This window comes from Mesocricetus auratus, unplaced genomic scaffold (genome assembly GCF_017639785.1).
Source record: "Mesocricetus auratus isolate SY011 unplaced genomic scaffold, BCM_Maur_2.0 Super-Scaffold_2245, whole genome shotgun sequence".
In the NCBI taxonomy this organism is placed as follows: Eukaryota; Metazoa; Chordata; class Mammalia; order Rodentia; family Cricetidae; genus Mesocricetus; species Mesocricetus auratus.
In genome coordinates this window covers 17,119,892-17,144,401 of record NW_024429180.1, presented here as the reverse complement: position 1 = coordinate 17,144,401, position 24,510 = coordinate 17,119,892, and the positions used below count along the sequence as shown (strand labels likewise).

Here is a 24,510-nt window from a genome sequence, read left to right as displayed (position 1 = left end):
AAACAGGACACTCCCAGGTGGAAGGTGGTTCCCGCCCCGAGGCAGGTTTAGCCAAGATGGGATGTGGCAGGAAGCCTCTGTGACTGGCGGGAGTTTTTAAAGCTAGAAGAATGAGATTTAGAGGAAGAAAGAATGTTGACGACAATGTTTAGGAGAGAGGCAGAGAAAAGCTTGAACACAGGGCAACTCCTTCAATCGACCAGATCGCTGACAGTGACTAGAGAGGTCCCATAAAATATACTGAGATAAGTGAATCTGGATTACTTAATGCATAGAGGAATTTACTTTGTTGGTTTGTTACCCATGAGTCCAGTCTAAAGGAAAATAAAATGGCCAGATCAACTCTACAGAGCTCGTCAGCCCGAGAGTCTAGGTAGGGCAGAAAAGACCACCCGAAAAGGAATCAGTGTCCGAAAGGCGAAGAGCCACCATAGGCTCGTGAAGGAGCTGAAAAATTACCAATAGGCCGTGCCCGTGGAAAACAAACCAAAAATGATTGTCAGACAATGGGGGCCAACCATGATCTTGAAGATCGTGGCTGGATGAATTCCCCACGTTTCCAAAAACACCATAAGGTTGGCAGACGCTCAGGTCAGCCCTTAGGGTTTAGGGAAAGGTTTCGCTGACTTAAAGGGGGTCCTTACCAAATCACAGCCGGTGTTGCATGTAAAATGTAGCATTCCGGTCGATGGAAAGTGGGCCGTTGGTCCGATGTTGCAGGTTACCTGCGTGGTCACCTGCCATGTCGGCAGGCAGCAGAGCCGCAGAAAGAGCCTGTCCAGGTCAGGGAACCAATGTTGTTAAAATGTTTAGGTTTATCCAGTAAGGAGACACAAACCGTGACTCAGTGATCCCACAAGGAGTTTATTGGTGGACGGGGAGGGAAAAGGGGGTGAGAGGTAACCAACCCTTACAGAGCAGAGAGAGCAAGATAGATAAGATATGAGAGAGAGAGAGAGAGAGAGAGAGAGAGAGAGAGAGAGGGAGGGAGGGAGGGAGGGAGGGAGAGAGAGAGAGAGAGAGAGAGAGAGAGAGAGAGAGAGAGAGAGAGAGAGAGAGAGAGAGAGAGAGGGAGAGTCCAAGAGGGAAAGAGAATAAGAGAGCCCACTCTGGGTTTTACAGTTCATATTCTGGTTGGCCCCAGATCGGCACATTAGCTAGAATTGCACTGTAGGTAGAATGTCTGATAGACAAACAGGAAGACAGGGAGGGAAATGACTTTGGGCATCTTTAACTGGAGTTTGTGCTTGGGACATTTTTGGACCGTCAATGGGAAGTAGTGTCTGAGAGTCAGATTGGCTGGTGACCCTTATGGGAATCCCTTCCTCAATTTCTAGTTCAACTCTAGGCTTGTATTCTAAATTGATATTCAGACTAGAATTCTGGGTTCAGACTATGAACATAATGAAAGTTTGAGCATTTACATGAATATTATAGAAAATTGAAGTGTGCTGGGAAATTATTGTTGAGAGATAGGCTCTCCTTGGAGTAAGAATCAAGAGGAGTAATATAGTTTATTATTTGGTGATGATCTTTTTGTGTTGCACAAAGTAAATTTAAAAAGGAAAAAGGTTTAAATTTTAGTATTTCCTGATTTTTGTTAGTTTAGTGATATGGTCTTAAGTAGCTCAGGTTTGCCTCAAACTCAAACTCACTTAGTTCTTAAGGATGACCTTGTACTCTTGAAGTTCCTATCTCCAGACCCTAAGCACAAAGAGTATGGGTTTGTACCATCATATAGATTTTATGTTGTGCTGGTGAAAACCCTACCAACGAGCTAAATCCCCATATACTAATTTCAATATTTTATACTTCAAACAGCCATCAAGATAGAGAATGTATTATTTGGATCAGTCTCCCTGTATATGAATAGCATTTTAAAATTAGCTAAATTTTCTGATTTATTAAATTCAGCTCCACATGGAGGATTCCAGTAAATGAAAAGTGTTATGACAAGTGACTCAGTGTGAAAAAGATAGGGAACATAGCCGTATGTTTGTGTTAGAGGATAACATTTCTTGCACAGTTGGTTACATATTTTTTTTTTAATCTTGAGCATCTTTAAGATGCTGGGAAACCTCAGCTTTATGGATATGGTTTAAAATTGGGTACAACTTTATGAGCCAAAGGAATATGTTTATTTAGTAGGATTCTCGCTACCTCATTGAAAAAATGTCAGACATTTATCTCTTGCTGGGATAACTCAAGCCCTTGGTCACTGGCAGTAGGGATGTGGCAAGCAATTTTAGGAGCTGAATCAAAGAAAAGAATAAAAAGGACTTGGAGAGATTCAAAATGGGAAACTCAAATTTAGTAATGTACTTAGACAGGAGGAGAAAGGGAACTGAGTCTAAGAAAACTCTGGAAATTTTACATTGCATATTTGGTATTGTGTTCTGAGCCTTACTAAATGTGAGGAATAGTACCCAAGTCCTTTTTCATTCTGGCCTGGATGTTGGCCTGATGGATCTTCCAATTGTGCTCACATAATAGACTCAATTTTGAGAGCACAAAAAGAAAGATCAACAGGCCAAGGACTTTTGGATATCAACTATGTGGTGGACATTATTCTAGGTATTTTTTCATTTTCTTTTTAAAATTATAATAATATTTATTGCTAGAAATACAATTCAAATGTAGTTTCAGTAGATTTAAGATATTTCCTTTTTACAAAAATGACATCTTTTTAACTTTCATAGAAATACCTATTTAATTTGTATCAAAATATTTTTTCTTCTTATTTTTCAGCATATCTTCTTTAAAATTTTTAATTCATTTATTTTATATGCAGTTTCCCCTCCCTCCTCTCTTTCCAGTCCCACCCCACAACCTCCCTTTTTCCCACTCCCTAATACACTCTTCCTCTGTTTCTGTGTAGGAAAGGGTAGGTTTCTCATGAGTATTAAAAAAACGTGGCATGTCAAGTTGCAGTAAGACTAAGCACCTCACCATGTATTAAGTCTGGGCGAGGTAACCCAGTATAAGGAGGAGTGGCCCAAAAGTCAGTAAAAGTGCTGGAGATAGTTCCTATGCACACTGTTAGGAGTCCCCCCAGAAGACCAAGCGGCACAATTGTCACATACATCAGAGTGACTAGGTCAGTCCCATGCAGGCTCTGTAGTTGTTGGTTCAGTCTCTGTTTGCCTCTCTGAGCCCAAGGTTGCTTGATTCTGTGAGTTTTCTTGTGGTTTCATTGACTCCTCTGACCCCTACAATCCTTCCTCCCTCTCTTCTGCAGAATTTCCCAAGCTCTGATGTGGGTCTGTGTCTGTTTCCATCAGTTGCTGGATGAAGCCTCTCTGATGACAACTGGGCTAGGCATCAATCCCAGCACATCCCATAGGCAGGACAAACTGTAGGTCAAAGGTTGTGTGGATAGGTTGGTTCCCACTCTCTCTACTTGAAGTCTTGCCTGGTCACAGGATACAGTAAGTTCAGGTTACATGTCTGCTATTGCTAGTAGTCTTAGCTGGGGTCAACCTGCAAATTCCCTTGCATCAAGTTTTTACCTGACTGTGAAATGTGCCTCCTTCCCAGTAGTCTGTTTCAATACTCTCTCCCTTTGCCTCCCAAACCTGATGGCTCATGTTCCCATTCCCATTTGTCCACAGTACACTCATCCAATCTCTTCTATTTCCCCTTCACAAGGAGATCCCCGCATTCCCCCATGATCCCTCCTTGTTACCTAGTCTTTCCTGGTCTGTAGCATAGATGTCTTCTATTTTACAGCTAATATTCACAAACGAGTATTCGCTACAATGTTTGTCTTTCTGGGTCTGGGTTACCTCACTCACGATGATTTATTCTCATTACATCCATTTACTTTTGCATTTCCCAATGTCCTTGTTCTTAACAGCTGAGTAATCCTCCATTGTGTGAATGTGTCACAATTTCTTTATCCATTTCTCTGTTGAGGGGCACCTAGGTTGTTTCCAGGTACTGGCTTTTACAAATAAAACTGATACGAATATAGTTGAACTTGTGTCCTTGTGGTATGATTGAGTATCCTTTGTCAGAGTGATATACTTGGGTTTTAAGTAGATTGATTCTCAGTTTTCTGAGAAACTGCCACACTAACTTCTAAAATGGCTGTTGAAGTTTGCAGTCCCACTAGCAATGGAGGAGTGTTCCCATTTCTTCACATCTTTTTGATCATGAGCTGTCACTTGTGTTTTTGATGTGAGCCATTCTTACAGGTGTAAGTTGGAATCTCAGAGTCATTTTGATTTACATTTTCCTGATGGTTAAGGATTTTGAGCATCTCCTTAAGTGTTTCTTGTCCATTTGAGATTATTCTGTTGAGAATTTTCTATGTACATCTGTACTCCCTTTTTTAATTATTTGGTTTGTTGATATCTAGTTTGAATTATTTATGTATTTTGGAAATCAGCAGTCTGTTGGGTGTGGCATTGGAGAAGATATTTTCCTATTCTGAACACTGTTATTTTTGCACTATTGACAGAGTCCTGAGAATTCTGGGAGTTCAGAGGGGTCAAATCTGGAGTTGCTAGAGACATAGGGAGAAGTGAGATGAACATGTTGTACTGAGAAAATGTGCCAAACCACATGGCAAAGGAGAGATAAGAAATATGGGTTAATTTAAATGTCAGAATTAGCTAGTAATCCTGAGATGTTGGCTGGACATTTGTAAATTAGTATAAGTCTCTCTAGGGTTACTGGGGACTGGTGTTCAGGAAAGAAAATTCCACCTACAGATAAATACTTGACATGGACTCACTTTATAGATAACACACCTTGTTATTACTTCACTTGGAAAAAGAAAAGGAATGTGGGAGTTCTCTCCGGGGTCAATTTTATAAAGATTTATAGGTATTTTTTGCTTGTTTCCTTTTTTTTGATTTTTTAATTTAAATTAGAAACAAACCTGTTTCATATGTCAATCCCAGCTCCCTCTCCCTCCCCTCCTATCTCACACCCCAACCCCCCTCAACCCCCCACCCAATCACCACTCCCCAGCGAGGTTGAGGCCCTCCACGAGGAATCTCCAAAGTCTGTCATTTCATCCTGGGCAGGGCCTAGGCCCTCCCCCATGTGTCCAGGCTGAGAGAGCATCCCTCCATGTGGAATGGACTCTCAAAGTCCATTTGTACACCAGGAAAAAATACTGATCTAATACCAGAGGCCACATAGATTGACACTAAAATTTAGGGGTCTGGATAAGTCCCATGCTGGCCTCTCAGCCATCAGTCTGGGGTCCAGGAGCTCCCCCTTGTTCAGATCAGCTGTCTCTGTGGGTTTCACAAGCCTGGTCTTGACAAGTATTTGATTATTTGCTACTGACAAACTACTATTGAATCGACTACATGATTGATTACAAGTATACAAAAGGAAGTCTAAAAGATGTAGTTCAGTGGTAGAGCACTTGATCAGCACACTCCAGGCCCTGGATTCAATTCCTAAAGCACAAAAATGAAAATGGAAAATAAAGGGAAAATTTAAGGACAGTATACATTGGCGTTCATGCATTATTAAATTAAAACTAAAAGAGGATATGTAACTGAGGGGTCAGAGAATAGTGTGATGGGAGTGTTTCTGGAAGTATTTAAAAGGAAGAGTTGCATATAAATATGATCAAAAGAAATTGTATGAATGCTTCAAAGAAATTATTAATATATCTTTAAACTGTAAAATCTGTTCTGGGGAGATAATTCACTGGGAAAAGTATAACCTGAGGGCCTGAGTTAGGATCTCCAGAACCCATAGAAGACTAAGCATGGCAGTATGTATCTGTAATTCCAGCATTCCAACAGTAAGATGGGAGGTGGGACCAGGAGAAACCCAGGAAACTCTTGGGACAGCTAATTAACAAGAGATACTGCTTCAAAGTAGACCGTGAAGTCCAACACCAAATGTTGTCCTTCATATTTGTGATGTGGTGTGTGAATTCCAGAAACTAATGCACAGATTCACACACACACACACACACACACACACACATACACAATCAATTTATTTTATAAATTACCTTTCCTGAAAGAGAATAATCAGCATTATCCACAATTGACATTTCATTACAATATTTCAAAATCTGTAATCAATCCAATTTATGAAAATACCGACCTGACAAGCACACAGTAAAATTTTCAGTGGAGTTTCAACAAGTTGCTTATAAAGAGGACCAGGCAGTGTCTAATTCTTGTCAAAGCCATAGAATACAAAATAAGCTATAATGTAAGTTTGTGGAATAAAAATATAAAAACAGTTATTTGAGTTGTTTTAAAGTCAGAAAGTAGGTCTTTGGTGTCAGCCTTTTTCTACCTGTTCTCTAATCACTACCCCTGACTCCAGCAAAAGAAGAGATGGTACGTCTTCCCTGTAAAATTGTCGTTTAAGACACACCTAACATCTCCCTGTGACAAAGAAAAGGGCCACTGTAAAAGTCTAAATAAAAAAAAATATGGCCAGGTGTTGGTGGCACACCCCTTTAATCCCAGCACTCGGGAGGCAGAGGCAGGCGGATCTCTGTGAGTTCGAGGCCAGCCTGGTCTACAGAGCTAGTTCCAGGACAGCCTCCAAAACAATACAGAGAAACCCTGTCTCGAAAAACCAGAAACCAAATATATATATATATATATATATATATATATATATATATATACATACTTACATATATATATGTATATGGGTCACAAATGTTCATATACTAAATAGTATGTCTTCTTTTACATGCCTAGGAAATGTTTGCTGGTGTGACCAGTATTCCGCACTCGAAGTTAAAGTGGCTTTCTCTGAAGATACATAACTCTCCAAATACAATGGCTCCAAATTCTGTTGAAGCTCGTCTCTTTATAACTTATTCACAGCACTTCCTGTTTCTAGTACTACTCAGGCTTAATAGTTATTTTCTTAGGATTATTTACTTTTTAATTATATGTATATGTGTGTGTGAGTATGTGTATATGTACCACATGTGTGTATATGCTTGTGGGATCCATGAGAGGGTGTCAGATCCCCTAGACTGGAGTTACAGGGAATTGTGAGTTTCCCAATGTAGCTATGAGGCACTGAACTTGGTCCTCTGAAAGAATAACAATTGCATTTAGCTACAGACCCATCTTTCCAGTTTTATGAGGATTTTCTTTTCTCAAGACAGGGTTTCTCTGTAACTTTGGAGCATGTCCTGGAGCTCACTTTGTAGACCAGTCTGGCCTCGAACTCACAGAGACTCCCCTGCCTCTGCCTCCCTAGTGCTGGGATTAAAGGCATGTGCCACCAATGCCAGGCTATGATTACTTTTTTATGTGTAAAAACAGAAGTGGTAAATGACACTCTGATTAAATCAGCCTGACAGGATATTTCCTCAAGACTGGCCAGAGAGATTAGACTTCACATGAGCTCCTGAAAAGTGGTGAAAAATGAGGGACCAGATCAGACCCAGGAATGAAAGATGGTTGCAGTTGGATTTGGTTGGTGTGTTAGAAGCATGGTCCTCAGCATGGCAATGATAAAACATGGTGAGACTTAAGGGCAGATACATCAGTGCAAAGAACTACCTCACTGAAGACATTGTCCTTGGAAGGACTTGATATACTTCTGTTTAGTTATCGAGAAGCTTGGCCATTAGTCATTCTTCTGTTTCTTGTTTTTCTGTGTCATCTTGCATTTACTCCCAGCCTGTGCCAGTGCAATTCCTTTTGACTTTCAGAACTAGAAGTTAAATAAATGTCTTTTGAGACGGAAAGACCTAGCATCAGTTATCCACTACAATAGCAGGAGCTGCACTAAATACAGTGATCTCTGCTAAGTGTTCATCCTTGCCTAAGCAGTCTTTGGTATAACTGGTTGTATAAATGCATACATGGATCCAAAAGAAGGTTCAGAAGCTGGGCTAACATTTTTTTTAAGTAAAGAACTTCATTATCATCTGGTTACACTGTTAGTCTGTTTTCTATATATCTTATCAAGAAATGGTCCACACATTTGTTTTCTAATACGTACATGATTCTATACGTACATGATTCTCAGTGCAACCCTGGCTAATGGCCATGCCTGGGCATGAGTCACACTTGAGGACTTGAGCACATGACTTCTACTTCCATACCCTTCCATTCCCTACCTCCAGACCCAGCCTAAGTATTGCATCCCGGGGTAGAGGATCTTCTTTTCCCTTTCCTCTGACCACTCCTCAGACTGCCCTTTTCTCTAGCCCTGGGGACTTCCTCCCTCTGAGATGCTCTTCCTTTTTCTTCTTGTCCTCCCATTTTTGTTCTCCCCTCTTCAGCACTCCTCACACAGGGACCCAAAGTGCGCCTAACTTTTGGTCCTCTGCTTAATTCATCATTCTCAGCAATTAATTTTGAGAATAGTTAATCTTATTTTTCTAAGGATAGTTGTTTTACAAGCTTCTTTCCCTTCAAGAGAAAAAGTCTGATGCTTGAAACTATTTTATATTTAATCATGCAACAGCTCAAATGAAAACTCATACGTTCTTTTATTGCCTCCAGTGTAATGAAAAAAAGTTTGATCATCTTTTAGGTTGTTTCAAAACTGTGTTAGGCTGAACTGTACTCCTGGAACCCAGTGACAGAGATGGAGGAGTGATGAACAGAGGCATCAAGACCATGCTGTTGAAACCCACCAAGACAGCTGACTGGGCAAGGGAGAGCTCTTGAACCCCAGACTGCTGGCTGAGAGGCCAACAGGGGACTGATCCAGACTCCAGGGAAGTAGTGTCAGTGAGGAGACCTCAGAAATCTCTGGGGCCTTGGGTAGTAGATCAGTGTTTACCATGGTGTATGAATGATCTTTGGGAGCTCATTCCACATGGAGGGATGCTCTCTCTCAGCCTGGACACATGGGGAAGGGCCTAGGTCCTGCCCTGGATGAAATGACAGACTCTGGAGATCCCCCCTCATCCTCCCTGGGGAATGATATGGTGATTGGGTGGGGGGCTGGAGTGGGGCTGGTGGAGGGACTAGGGAGGAGGGTGGGAGAGAGAGCTGGGATTGACATGTGAAGCATTCAAGCCTTCTAATTTAAATAAAAACATATATTGAGGGAAAAAAGAACATAAAAAGCAGAATCAAGTCCTGGAGCCTGCACAGGCAGTCAATAAATATTGGTAAAATGAAAGGAAAAACAAAAGCTGTGTTGGGTAATATATATATTATATTATACATTATATTAAACTTATCTTCATTAATCAAATCTTACACAATGATAAGCAAATAAGGCATAGTTTCTTGGTAACAGCACACAGACACATGCAAAAAATAGTAACATATTTGATTTTTTCATTTATTTTACTGAAATTTGTGACTTACATCATACTGAGAAGCCTGCATGAATATTTGTTTTTAAATTAGGACCATATTCTCAATTCGCTACACAACAAAGGGATTATACATTTATAAGGACTGTATGCAATCAGGAAGAAATTTTAATTAGTCACAAATAGAACTAGCCTATTGGAAATAATTTGACCCGACAGCTGGAGGTTTGATCAGCATAACAGAGAGATTAAGAAGACTTTTGACCTGAACAGAGCCAGCATGGGTTTAGTCTACAGCTTAGGAAGGGAAAGCTAATTGGTTCAAATTACACTATATCATTGTTTCCCATATGCAACCATCCCAGTTAGCAACCAGTGGGAAACCCTGCATAGTTTCTGTGGAATCCATACTACAATATATGCAGCTCTGCTCCACAATCAGACAACAGAGATTATACCACAACAGACTAGAGTCTTTCTCTCATGTTCCCTGTGTGCAAAGCACTGAACCAGCCCCTTTGAAGCACTAATTGACTGTCGGTATCAATTAGTGGGCTGATCACTTTCTAGCTTATATTTATGTCTGTACAGTAATGAACCTGGCACTTAGGCTACAAAGAATACCAATAATAAGTACTTAAATCTATGCATGTGAAGAGATATTGGGTTATGGAATACCACCTAGAAGTTCAGCTTCCACACATTCATATTTCTCAACAGCAAGGGTGTGTTGAAAGCGGATAGTATTACTAAAGTGCAATTGTTCATGGAGGTAGCATGTATATGTGTGTGTGTGTGTGGTTGTGTATGTATGTGTATATATGTATACATATATATTATGTGCATGCACATGTGTATGTGTGTTTACATATACATATACACTGTGTGTATGTTTGTGTGTGTGTGTGCATGTGTGTGTGTGGACTGTGCAGAAAGATCATAGAAGTGTAAAAATCAACTGATTGAAGCACTGATAATGAAAGACCCTAAGGAGTTTAAGAATCCTGTGTTCATCCCTATATGAAGGCCTGCAGGTAATCAACAATGGCCAAGAGAGGGAGAGTCAGCTGTGTCTCCAGGGATCAGTTCCTCATAGATGTAAACTCATAGAGCATATTTTGCATTAAATGGCAATCATCTTTGTGAGTCTAGGAGTCAAATGAGCAAAATTAAGTCACAGATACTGCTATTTCCTCCTCATCATTTTAATACCTAGAAGAGTTAAAGTGGGGTGTTTGCTAATGCATGCTATTAAAATTAAGACAATTTCTTTAAAGAAACAGCAGGCTTATGGTATATTATTCTGAAGGACTGAGTTAGCAAAATCCACTGCATTGATATTTTCACTGAAACTCAATCTCTTTCTTACAGTCATTTGAGAATGGCCCCACCATGAATTGTCCATGGCCCCACCTGACATTTTAAGTTTCTGGTATGCAGTGGGGTAGAGAATTCTGTAAGCATAAGAATGCATACAAAGATTTAAAAAATGCCACGTATATGATACGACTGGAGTCAAGAGGCGTGTGGTTACTACTCTGGGCTCTTTCATTTCTTCTTTGTCTTTTTTTAATTTTTAAATTTAAATTAGAAACAAGGTTGCTTCACATGTCAATCCCAGGTCCCTCTCCCTCTCCCTACCCTCCTCCCATGCCCTCCCACCAACCAACTAACCCCCCTTCCCCAATACCCCTTCCTTTCCCCAGGGAGGGTGAGGCCCTCAATGGAGGGTGTCCATAGTTTGTCATTTCATCCAGGGCAGGGTCTAGGCCCTCCCCCAATTATCCAGGCTGAGAGAGCATCTTTCATTGTGGGATGGGGACCCAAAGTCCATTTATATGCCAGGGATAAATATTGATCTACTACAAAAGGCTCCATAGATTGCCTAGGCCTCCTCACTGACCCCCACATTCAGAGGGTCTGGATCAGTCCCATGCTGGACTCCCAGTCATCAATCTGGGGTTCAAGAGCTCTCCCTTGTTCAGGTCAGCTGTTTCTGTGGGATAAGCAAGCCCATTCTTGACCCCTATGCTCATCAGTCCTCCCTCTCTGTTACTGGGTTCCTTGAGTTCATCTCAGTGTTTAGCTACGGGTATCTGCTTCTGCTTCCATCAGTCTTTGGTTGAAGATTCTGTTTCCCAGACTCTCTGTCAGTGGGATTGTAGGCTGGTACTCCCTTGAACCATGTCTAAAATCCATATATGAGTGTCTTTTTGTGACTGGGTTACCTCACTCAAGATAGTTTCTTCTAGTGCCATCCATTTGCCTGCAAATTTCAAGATTCCATTGGTTTTTTTTCTGCTGAATAGTACTCCATTGTGTAAATGTACCACATTTTCTCTATCCACTCTTCAGTTGAGGGGCATCGAGGTTGTTTCCAGGTTCTGGCTATTACAAATAGTACTACTATGAACATAGTGGAACAGATGTCCTTATTGTATGAATGTGCATCTTTTGGATATATGCCTAAGAGTGGAATTGCTGGGTCTTGTGGTGGAATGATTCCCATTTTCCTAAGGAATCTCCATATTGATTTCCAAAGTGACTGTATGAGTTGACACTCCCACCAGCATTGGAGGAGTGTTCCTCTTTCTCCTCCAGCATAAACTGTCATTGGTGTTTTTGATTTTAGCCATTCTGAGGGGAGTGACTTAGTATCTCAGAGTTGTTTTGATTTGCACTTCCCAGATGTCTAAGGATGTTGAGCACTTTCTCAAGTGCCTCTCAGCCATTTTAGACTCCTCTATTGAGAATTCTCTATTTAGTTCTGTACCCCACATTTTAATTGGATTATTTGGTGTTTTGGAGACTTGCTTCTTGAGTTCTTTGTAAATTTTAGAGCTCAGCTCTCTGTCAAATGTGGCATTAATGAGTATCTTTTCCTATTCTGTGGGCTGCCCTTTTGTCTTATTGACTGTGTCCTTTGCCTTACAGAAGCTTCTCTGTTTCAGGAGGTCCCATGTATTAACTGTTGACCTCAGTGTTTGTGCTACTGGTTTTATGTACCAGTTCGTTCAAGGGCACCTCCCACTTTCTCTTCTAAGGTTCAGTGTGACTGAATTTATGTTGAGGTCTTTGATCCATTTGGACTTAAGTTTTGTGCATGGTGATAGACATGTATCTATCCATATTCTTCTACATGCCAGCATCCAGTTATGCCAGCACCATTTGTGGAACATGCTTTCCTTTTTCCATTGTATATTTTTAGCTTCTTTGTCGAAGATTAGATATTTATAAATGTATGGGTTAATATTGCAGGTGTTCAATTAAATTTCATTGGTCTACCAGTCTATTTTTGTGCCAATTCCAAGCTGTTTTCAGGAGTATAACTCTATAACAGAGCTTGAAATCAGGGATGGTGATGCCTCTAGACATTGCTTTGTGGAATAGAGTTGTTTTGGGTATCCTGGTTCTTTTGTTTTTCCAAATAAAGGAAATTATTGTTCTTTCAAGGTCTGTGAAGAATTGTGGTGGGATTTTAATGGGGATTGCATTGAATCTGTAGATGGCTTTTGGCAGGATTGTCATTTTTACTACGTTGAGCCTTCCTATCCAAGAGTATGGGAGATCTTTCCATTTTCTGGTATCCTCTTGATTTACCTTGGGATATTGGTCTGAATTCTCTTTCTTAGTTGTGTCTTTGTGTGATTTGGATATCAAGATTATTGAAGCCTCCTAAAAAGAGTTTGGCAAACACCCTTCTACTTCTGTTGCATGGAATACTTTGAGAAACACTGGTATTAGCTGCTCTTTGAATTTCTGGTAGAATTCTGCACTGAGGCCATCTGGCCCTGGGCTTTTTTTGGTTGGGAGACTTCTAATGACTGCTTCTATAGGGGTTATAGGTCTATTTAAGTTGCTTATCTGTTCTTCATTCAATTTTGGTAAGTGATATCTGTCCAGAAAATTGTCCATTTCCTTTATATTTTCAAATTTTGTGGAGTACAGGTTTTCAAAGTTTGACCTGATGATTATCTGGATTTCCTCAGTGTCCATTTTTATGTCCCCCTTTTCATTTCTTACTTTGTTAATTTGCATATTCACACTCTGCCATTTCAGAAATTTGGATAAATGTTTGTCCCTCTTGTTGATTTTCTCGAAAAACCAACTCTTTGTTACATTGATTGTTTGTATTGTTTTCCTAATTTCTACTTTATGGATATCAGCCCTCAGTTTGATTATTTCCTGGCTGCTATCACTCTTGGGTGAGTTTGCTTCTTTGTGTTCTAGAGCTTTCAGCTGTGATGTTAATTCTCTAGTGTAACTATTCTCCAGTTTATTCATGTGGGCATTAAGTGCTATGGACTTTCCTCTTAGCACTGCTTTCAAAGTGTCCCATAAGTTTGGGTAGGTTGTGTCTTCATTCTCATTGAATTCTAGGAAGCTTTCAATTTCTTTTTTTAATTCTTCTTTGACCCAGGAATGGTACCATGGCTCATTATTCAATTTCTGTTAGTTTGTAAGGTTTCTGCAATTTGTGTTGTTGTTGAATTCTGACTTAAATGCATTGTGGTCTGATAAGATACATGGAGTTATTTCATTTTTTTTGTACCTGTTGAGGTTGGATATGTTGCCAAGTATGTGGTCGATTTTTGAGAAGGTTCCCTGTCATGATGAGAAAATGCATATTCTTTTTTATTTGGATGGAATATTCTGTAGATATCTGTTAATCCCAATTGAGTCATGACGTCTATTAATTCCTTTGCTCATTTTTGTTAAGTTTCTGTCTGGTATTCCTGTCTAGTGGTGAGAGTGGGGTGTTGAAGTCTCCCACTATACATGTGTGGGGCTTTATATGTGATTTGAGGTTTAATAATGTTTCTTTCACAAACATGGACGTTTTTGTATTTGGGCAAAGATTCTCAGAACTGAAACTTCATCTTGGCAGATTTCTCCTGTGATGAGTATGAAATGACATCCTTCATCATTTTTGATTGATTTTATTTTAAAGTCTAATTTGTTAGATATTAGGATTGCTACCCCCGCTTGTTTTTTGGGTCTAGTTGATCGGAAAATCTTTTCCCAACCCTTTACTCTGAGGTATTGTCTGTTTTTGAGGCTGAGGTATGTTTCTTGTATGTTGCAGAAGGATGGGTTGTGTCTTTGAATCCATTCTGTTAGCCTGTGCCTTTTTATGGGCAAGTTAAAACTATTAATATTGAGGGATATTAATGACCATTGATTGCTCATTCTTCTTTTTATTGGAATGGTTCCTGGTGGTGGAATTATATGTGGATTTCTATCCCTTTTTTCTTTTGACTGTTGGTAAGGTGAGATTATCTATTGCCTATGTTTTTCTCATTGTAGTTAACTTCCTTGGGTTGGAGTTTTCCTTCCAGAACTTTCTGTAGGTCTGGGTTAGTGGATATGTATTGTTTGAATCTAGTTTTGTCATGGAATATCTTGTTTTCTCCATCTATAGTGATTGAGAGCTTTGCTTGGTATAGTAGTATGGTCTGGCATCCATGACCTCTTAGTGTTGGTAGAATATCTATCCAGGACCTTGTAGCTTTCACAGTTTCCATGTAGAAGTCAGGTGTAATTCTGATGGGTTTGCCTTTATATGTTACTTGGCCTTTTTCCTTAGCTGCTCTTAATATTATTTCTTTATTCTGTATATTTGGGGCCTTGATTATCATGTGGCGAGGGGACTTTTTGTGGTTCACTCTATTTGGTGTTCTGTAAGCTTCTTGTACCTTCATTGGCATGTCTTTCTTTAGTTTGGGAGAGTTTTCTTCTATGATTTTGTTGAATATATTTTCTGCCCCTTTGAGGTAGTTTCCTTCTCCTTCTTCTATACCTACAATTCTTAGGTTTGGTCTTTTCATGGTGTCCCATATTTCCTGAATATTTTGTATTAGGGATTTGTCAGACTTTAAGATTTTCTTTGGTTGATGAATCTATTTTTTCCTAGTATGTCTTCAACACCTGAGATTTTCTCTTCCATCTCTTGTATTCTGTTGGTTATGCTTGTATCTGAAGTACTTAACCATTTCCAGACTTCCTTCAGACTGTGTTTTTTTTTATTGTCTCTATTTCAGTTTTCAGCCTTGCACTGTTCTTCCAATTTTTGCTTTGTTTTTTCTATTTGTTGCATTTTTTGGTTTGTTTCTTCTTCCATTTCTTGCTTTTTTGGTTTGTATTTCCTTCCATGTCTTATATTTTTTGGTTCGTTTTATCTTCCATTTCTTTAGGGGATTTTCCCATATATTCTTTGTATCATTTTCTTGAAGTTGGTTTCAAGGTCTTTCTCTTCTACTTCATTTGCATTGGAATGTTGGAGTCTTGCTGGTGAACAGTCTTTAGAATCTTTCGGTGCCATATTATTTTTCTGTTGCTGAGTGTGTTTTTGTATTGTCTCCTTCCCATCCCTTCTTCTAGTGGCTGCAGAAAGAGCCTCTTCCTGGCCTGGTGGTTAGAGGACCAGAGTTCCCTTTTGTTGGGTTCAAGCAAGTCCAACACTCTGGTAGTTCTTCTCTTCCTGGTCCTAGGCCTGGTTCCATGGGTCAAGAAGAAGATCAGGAATCTGGGGGGGCATAGACTCTCGCTAGGAGGGAAGAATCAGTGGCAGTCTCCAGACACTGGAATGCGGGCTCAGTAACAGGCCCCGAATTGCCTGGTCCCGTGGGTGGAGAAAAAGACCAGGAAACTGGGGCGTGTAAGCTCCCGCCCGGAGGGGAGGCTCAATGGCGGTCCCCAGGACACTGGCCCATCCTCTTTCATTTCTTTAGGGAAACTATGACTGTGGGCTTCATTTCCTTTTCTGTAGGATAGGTTGTGAAGATCCTTCCCTATTGGTTATTATGATAATATATTTTTTAGGATTTAATAAAGCTTGCCTCGGGATCAAAATGCAAAGACAGCCACAGTCATAGAGTTAGTCAGTGGTGATCTACACCTGTAATCTCAGCAGCCATACTAGCTAGCTACGGAGGTTAGGCACTGGTGATACACACCTTTAATCTCAGGATTTGGGAAAAAAGAAGCAGACAGATCTCTGTTAGTTCAAGTCATACAGAGCTACACAATTTTGATTTAGTATAAAAGAGAAACAGCTCATGCAAAAGTGATCTCAGCATACCTTTAATCCCACCACTAGGGAGTTGGAGACAGTAGTAGTGATATGGCTGGGTAAAGGAATATAAAGTGGGAGAAGACAGGACCTCCAAGGCTTGCAGTCTGAGGCTTGGTGGAGAGCAGTGCAGTCTTCATTGTTCTCTGAAGTTTCACAGAGACTACATCACCCATTTCGATCTAAGGTTGCTTTAGTAGACCATAAACAATATATCTATGAGTGATTGAATCTTGTCATATGTGTTTAAGAGCCTTTCCTACAATTTTCTGTGATCATTTATTTATTTAAATTATGAAGCTGTTGGCCATTTGCTCAGTTTCTTATCAGCTAGCTCTGACTTGATTATTAATCCATAATTACTAACAAATATTTTATAAGGACTCCTCCTGGGAGGTCACATGGAAATGAGTCTCTTCACTCTATTTCCCAGAATCCACCCCGACTCCTACTTCCACCTATCTTGTTTCCCTATTGTCCATCAGTGATTTATTGAAATATACACAGAACTTCCACCATCATCTCCTCTTTTCTGTCTAAATAAAAAGAAAGGCTTAAACTTTAACACAGTTGAATTATATATAACAGAACAATTACCAAGCAAGAACTATAGTTACAATATTTTGTTCATTAACATTTAATAACATTTAAAGAAAATATCATCTATCCTATCTTTGTGAGTCTAAAGTCTTATGTGTAACTTATTTTTAATCCTAATTAAGGATAACTATGATTACAACTATCTGTCTTCAACTCCATCAAAAACCACAGTAGGATAATATATAAGCACTAGAACCTCGCTACCTGAAAAGTCACCCAAAGTTCCTCTCTAATGTTGGGCATCCATCTTCAGCCCATAGGCCACAATGTGCCTGGAAGACTTCTCAGCCAAGCAGGAAATTTCAAATTGTCCATCTGCATCGGCAGTCTATCAGTCATTTTTCTGTGTCCTGCGGAAAGTCTGGTAGACTCTTCCATGAAGCAGGAACTCTGATTTCTGCCATCAATGACCCAGTAATGGAAAGACATGAATTAATATTAAAATAAACATATGTAAGCCAGGAATGGTGGCACACACCTCAAATCTAAGCACTTGGATGGCAGAAGAAGGTAGATTTCTCTGAGTAAGAGGCCAGCATGGACTACACAGTGAATTACAGGACAGCAAGGGCTATGTAGAGAGACCCTGTCTCAAAACAACAATGACAATAAAAAGTAAATATACTTACATAATCCTCCTGTGAAGTTTTGCATTTTCATTAAAATTTAGAAATGTCATTTTTAGAGCAGATTATATTATTAATTTGAACTCTTTAACTTACTATGAGTACAAATCATGATAAATATGTAAGTTGAAAATAGCTAAGGTTGAAAATATTCTTGGTTTACCTAGCACATGAACATCATCTTTTAGTGACACAATACACAATAGAGTGTTGCTTTCTTACTTTTCTGATCATGTGGCTATCTGGAAGTATTCCATTGCTTATCGTCACCCCAGACAGATAAAAAAGGAAAGTCTGGTTTACATAAAATGTGAACTGTTTCAAACTCATCAAGTTTAAGAATCATAAATCAAACTTTTGTTAAGTCACGGACAATCTGTATATTGCTTTTTACTTGTAATATTGTTCTAAGTAGTTTTACTTCATAGATAGCAATAATGATTAAGGAAATACAATATTGCCTTGAGTGATTCTCAAGATTTTGGAAATTAAGAAAATGCATTGGTTTCTTTTTCTTTTCTAGAAACATTTTTCACACATTATATTTTTGCAATGTTTTTCTCCTCCTCCAACTTCTCCCAGATTCTTCCTACTTCCCTACCCACCCAACTTTATGTCACCCCTCAAAAATACCAATCCAAAAGAACAAAACTAAAAGTAAGCAAAAACCCATGGAAAAGTATATAAGCCTACAGAGCAACATGGAGTTCATTTTGTGTTATTCTACTACTCCTGACCTGGGGTGTGAATTAGAATGTGGTTGATATGAACAGTGATGCCCCATTAGAGACAACTGATTTTCCCTTTCTCATTAGGTATCAATTTCAAAAAGCTTCTCAGTCAGCACTGGGACTTTGTGTCTACTTCTTGTTCTCAGTACAGGGATTTTGTTAGGTTTTCCCTTAGGCCATGACCTATCCAATATCTGGTTCCATCTTATAGAGCAGTCCTTAAATCCTACCAAAAAGGGGTTGGCTAATTCACATAACATTTTTTCCCACTAGTACTAGTATATCTTGTAAGGAGTTCAATGCTGTAGACTGTAGGACTTGTAGCTGGGTGATACTGATAATTATGTTTACCCTCCAGTGGTGTGCAAGTACCTTTTAGCACTAGGAGTGTTAGTCATTAGGAGTGAAGCTTCTACATGGACACCTGCTCCATTTCCACGTTTGATGACATAAGCAAATGGCCTCTTCAGCAATAGGACCTGACTGTTAGGAGACAGAGAGAGTAACCAAATGCCTTGGCAATGTATTGTGACATTTGGGATGAGGCAATTCGACTCCTTAAGACAACAACTCAAAAAATTCTGGCTTTGAGATTTTACCTGGTGTTGTAAGATGTCTACATTGGGCATTCTCTCCCCCATTGTATGATGACTCCATTTAAATTCCCTTCATATATAAGTTTCAGGAAACTTTTATAGTAGTAGGTTCCCATGTGTTTCCATAAAACCCTTTAGTGTTATTTGTCCCACCTCACGTTTCCTTTGTCGCCATGTTCTTCCTCTCCGCTTTCCATTTAATCCTCTGGTCTAGTTTCTCCTTCTTTAAAAATGATGCCATGTTTTATTTTCCCTTCCTCATAGAAGCTCTTCTTTTCTCCTGACCTTATTAGGTACCTAACCCTGTTGTTATTCATATTGAATCACAAAATAGAAACCTTAAAAGCTAGCACACACACACACACACACACACACACATAAGGGAGAACAGGCAATATTTGCCTTTTGGGTCTGTATTACTTTACTAAATGATGATTTTTCTGGCCCCATATAGCTACCTGCAAATTTCATAACTTATTTTTCTTAACAGCTGAAAATTATCCCATTGTATGTTGGTGAGAGAGGGTATTAAAGACACATACTATCACTCTGTTAAGATAAATACATGATTTTAATTGTAGTAGCATTTCTTTTTGAACTATGCTTCTCTTGTGTTTGGTGCATGCATGTTTAGAATTGTAATATACTCGTAATAGAGTTTTCTTTAATGAATATATAGTCCTTCCCTATCTCTTCTGGTTAGTTTTGATTTGAAGTCTGTTTCATCATACATTAACATAGTTATGGCTGCCCATTTCTTAGAATTGCTTGGCATCCCCTTTTCCACCCTTTAATACTAAAATATTGTCTGTCCTTGATGATGATATATGTATTTTGGATGCACCCAATAGATGGATCCTATTTTCTAATCCAGTCTGTTAGCTTGTGTCTTTTAATGGAGGAATTGAGATTATTAATATTGAGCGTAATTAATGAGCAGTGTTTTTGGTGTTTTTTATTTCTGCTATTTTGTTCTGATGTGGGTTTCCCACTCCCTCTTGATTTACTCTTCTATTATTTATTCTTTGTATCATGCTGGGTATACTTAACCTCTTCAGACCTATGTTTTCCTTCTAGTGTCTTTTGGTTGACAGAAATTGCATTAAATGTGGTTTTGTCACATAATTTCTCCATTGATTGTGATTGATAGTTTTGCTAGGTATAATAATCTGGGCTGGTAGTTTTGGTCTCTCAGAGCTTGTAGAACATCTGTCCAGTCCTTTTCCACTTAAATATTTTCCTCGGAAAAAGCCAAGTGTTATTCTAATGTACCTGCCTTTTAAGTAATTTGCTGTTTTTCCTTTGGTGCTTTTAATATCCTTTCTTTGTTTATACATTTGGTGTTTTGCTTATTATGTGTCATGGGGAATTTCTTTTGTGCTCCTGCCTATTTGGTGTTCTGTATATCTCTTGCATATTGATAGACATCTGTTCCTTTACATTGAGGAAATTTTTTATTATGATTTTGCTAAAATATTTTCTGTATCTTTGATCTGGGTTTTTATATTTTATTTCTATATACAGTGTTCAAAGTTCTGGTATTCTTGTAGTGTCCCAGATTTATTGATATTTTGTGCCTGGATATTTTTTAGGTTAACTGATTCTTTGACTGGAACCATTGATTACTTCTGTCTTGTTTTAAGACCTGAAATCCCCTCTTTAATTCTTTTAATCTATTGGTGAGATGTACCTCTGAGGTTTTTCTTGTTTGGCATCTTAAATTTTTCATTTTCAGTTTGGATTTCCTTGTTAAAGTTTACTTCCACATCTTCTCTTGTTTTCATTATTTGTTTCAATTGTTAGCCCATGTTTTTATGGTCTTTATTAAGGCTTGTATTCATATCCTTCTTAAGGCTTTTTAACACGTTCTGTATTTTACTTTTAAAATTTTTATTTGGATAATGTGCATAGGGAAAATTATACAGAAGTATAAATATCTGGGTAAAATGAACACACACAAGTCAAAGCACAAAATTAAACATATTCTTAATGGCTATCCTTGTTGTGTTTTAGCTAAATTGCTTTTCTCAGGGAGTGTTACAGTAGGGTTGCTAGGATTACCTTCTGGAGGAGGAATATTGTCTTGATTGTTCAGATTTGTGTTGGAATCTGGAGTTATGACATTTGAAGTGTTTCTTGGTGTAGATATCTGGTTTCATTTTTACTGGGTGGGTATTCTGTTCATTTTTGCTGTTGTGCACTATGGGTCCTAGCCAAGTATGGTGGATATTTGGTTCCTGGTAGAGAATGTTTCTGTGGGTCAGTGGATGTCACATAAAATGGATATAGGCTATTAGGAAATGTTGAAAGGGAAAATGGTAAAGTACTAAGGGGACCATAGGTCTGAACCAAAAGACATTGTCCCTTGGTGGTGGAGGACTGGGAGAAGGCAATCCTGTGGAAAGTCTGCAGCAGGACTAGTAGTATGATAAAGACTTTCTTCATATCTTCTTTCTTGCTGTCTTGCCAGGGGTCAAAGAAGAAAATCAAGGCAATCAGGATATGGACCATTGTATGCTGCCAGCTATAGAGTAATTTATACTGAATTCTAGAGTAATTTATGCTGAGTATACATGTTTTTTCACCAATTGAAAATGCTATGATGTAATGTGCTTTTAAGTAATTGTGTGTGTATGTGTGTGTGTGTAAGAGAGAGAGAGAGAGAGAGAGAGAGAGAGAGAGAGAGAGAGAGAGAGAGAGAGAGAGAGAGAGAGAGAGAGAGAGAGAGGAGGGGGTCAGGGAGGAGAGAGAGGTCTGGGAAATAGGAAAGAAGAAAGTAGAAAAGAGCATGAAATAAAAAATGAAAAACATACTAACATGATAATTCTTCTGGTTTGCTTCCAGAACAACTACAGAGGCTATGGTTGGCAGTCACGTCCAAGGATTTCTCATGAGTAGTAGGTAAGTACAACTGATTTTTTATTCAACTGGTATGAATCAAACCACAAAAAGTGAGAGGGGTTAGTACAATGTAAGTAAAAGACTGCACAATTCTCAATCCTAAGGAAGCAAATGTGCTACACCTGCTACCAGGGTATGGCAGGAGAGGAGTGGAAAGATTGTAGGGGCCAGAGACAGTGGGTGACTGAAAGAAACCATCTCCTCATTACAGCAGATCTGCTGCACATTTATGTTTACAGCTGTCATGGTTAAATGCACACCACCTGTGCAAGCCCAAGCCAGAACAAACCCCAGCACGGAGGGGGAGCTGGGACTACAATCCTGCCCTCAGACACGGAGCAATTGGCAAGTGTTACTTGTTTAGAAGGAATGGTTTTCTCTGAGAGAATAGTCTTTGGTAAGCTGACTGCTCCGTAGTGGAAGATCATGAATCCCCACCACCCCAAAATCCGGCCATCACAATTGGTCAGGATGGGTTAAAAAACAAAACAAAACACACCGAGTTAGGTGGATGGGAAATGGGGATTGAACCTGGGAAGAGTTGTAGCAGATGGGTGAATATGGCCATAATGCATTGTACAAACATTTTAATTAACTAACAGCAAAAATGATAAATGGAAAATTTGATACTTTAATGACATCGTGTAGAAGAAAACTTAATCTGTGGTGATATATTGCTTATGATCTATATAAAGTCACTGAAGATCAGAATGTAAAGCTAGCCACAGTCCTAGAAGCTGGGCAGTGGTGGCACACATCTTTAATCTCAGGACTCAGGGGTCAGAGGCAGATGGATCTCTGTGAGCCCAAGACTACCTTGGGCTATACAAGAGTGAGTCTTTCTAAAAGAATAACAAAGCTCACACCTTTAATCCCAGTGCTAGACAGGTATATAAGGAAGACGCAAAGGGTCTCATGTGATATTTAGTCTTAGGCATTTAGTCTCCAGAGGATTCATGAAACCAGGATGGCCTATTTAGTCTAAGGTAGAGGTAAGAGTTACTGTCTAGCTGCTTCACTTTTATGATCTTCAGCTTGAACCCCAATGTGTGTCTCTGGGTTTTATTTGTGTTACATTAATAAAATTGATGGGATGCAGAGGGTCGTTCAAGGGACCATCCAGAACTGGGTGGCAGGCATGATAAGAGGGAGAAATAGTCAGAAAACAAGTATCACAACTTTGTAATTAAACAAACAATCATTGCCAGGATGACTTTGCTAGTGAGTAAAAAGTTTACTGAGACACAGAGCCTCTCCACCCAGAAGATCCACAGGGAGGTGGGTGGTCAGTAACAGGATGTATTTTCCTTAAGTAAAAGGGGAAAAGAGGACTAAGGTCAAAGCATACTGAAGCCACAACTCATACCTACCATCAGTGGAGTTACGAAGAGAGGGTTAGAGGATCATTCAGGAAGATCAGAGAAGCTTCCTCACTTTAAGGTACCATTTTAAGGACATTTACATAGGCGTTGCAACATTCAGAAGAACTTAAAATATCCTAATATGAGAGTTAAAAATGTCTCAGAAGAACTTCCAGTAAGCATTCAAACTGCCAGGGGTGGACGTGGAGAATTGAGAAACACAAATAACACTCTAGTTCTACTGCAGTCATCGCACATGACGAGACGTATGAAAATATGACTCATCCAATGAAGACAGTAAGCAACAAAAAGGCAGGGCATCTTTCCTAACTGCATAAAGATCTCTACTACTGGACTCTCCCGTGTTGTTCTGAAATTCACTTTCGGAGCTTAAGTGTTGGCTTGAAAGACTGAAAGTTCAACCCTTTGCATACCTCATCTGTCCTATCATGCTGGTTTCTTTTTGTCACGAGCCAAAGAAAGTAACCAAGGATGAGTGAAGCACAAGAGGAAATTGAAAGGAAGGGACGGGAAAGCTCAGAGAAGAGCTGACATCATCCCCCTCATCTCCAGCTGTCAGGCTGCCAAGTCCAGGTTAAGTGTGAAAGGGAGGGCAGAAAAACAGAAGAACTTGGTTTTAATTTACCTTGTCAGAAATACAAATAGCTTATTAACAAGGTAGGAGTGGGCCAGAGGTGAGGAGAAAGCCATGGTGTTTGGTGTTGTTAAGACGAAATAAGGGATTATTTCCTCATAATTCATTATACAAGGGCACAATTTTAATTAAGCAGGATTATTGGAAACCTTTATTGCATTTACATTTTTATTAAATATGCCTTGGGTAACCTGTAGGAATATTTTGCATACATTGGCATAGATCTTTTTTGGTAGTATTTCAAAATTACTATGTGTAGATTTTCATTAGCTAAAGGCTTTAGAGTTAAATTTTATATGTAAAGACATGGGTTATATTTGAAGGAACAACTGACTTTTTAAATTGATACTTTGATGAAATAAAATCATGGACCAGAAAATATTATGAAGTAAAGATAAAGTGGACACACCTAAGAATGAAAAACTTAAGGATGTGTGGATTCTAATAATATGGTGTGTATGTGTGTGTGTGTGTGTGTGTGTAGCATTAGAGTGCATCTGCATGCATTTAGGTATTTGTGTGGGGTGTGCACATTTGTACATGAATATGAATATAGAGGTCAGAGGATGGATTTTTGTGTCTTCCTCTATAAATATCTATGTTTCTAAAAATTTGCTTTGAAGAAATTTCATATATAAGTAAAATGTTTTTGTTTCAAATTTCACTCCCTGACACCTTTCTCTCTCATTCCTTCTATACCCTCTCCACCACTTTTGTCTCCCAACTTCCCATATTC

At 39.1% G+C, this 24,510-nt stretch overlaps 1 long non-coding RNA gene across 1 annotated transcript in view; it reads left to right on the top strand.

Annotated features, from left to right (window-relative positions):
* Positions 1 to 21,758, top strand: part of LOC121141316 — a 135,717-nt gene extending 113,959 nt beyond the window's left edge. The window contains exon 3 of the long non-coding RNA XR_005878194.1: positions 21,702 to 21,758. This is a non-coding gene — a long non-coding RNA (uncharacterized LOC121141316). The remainder of the gene's footprint in view (positions 1 to 21,701) is intronic.
* The last annotated feature ends 2,752 nt before the right edge of the window (positions 21,759 to 24,510 follow it).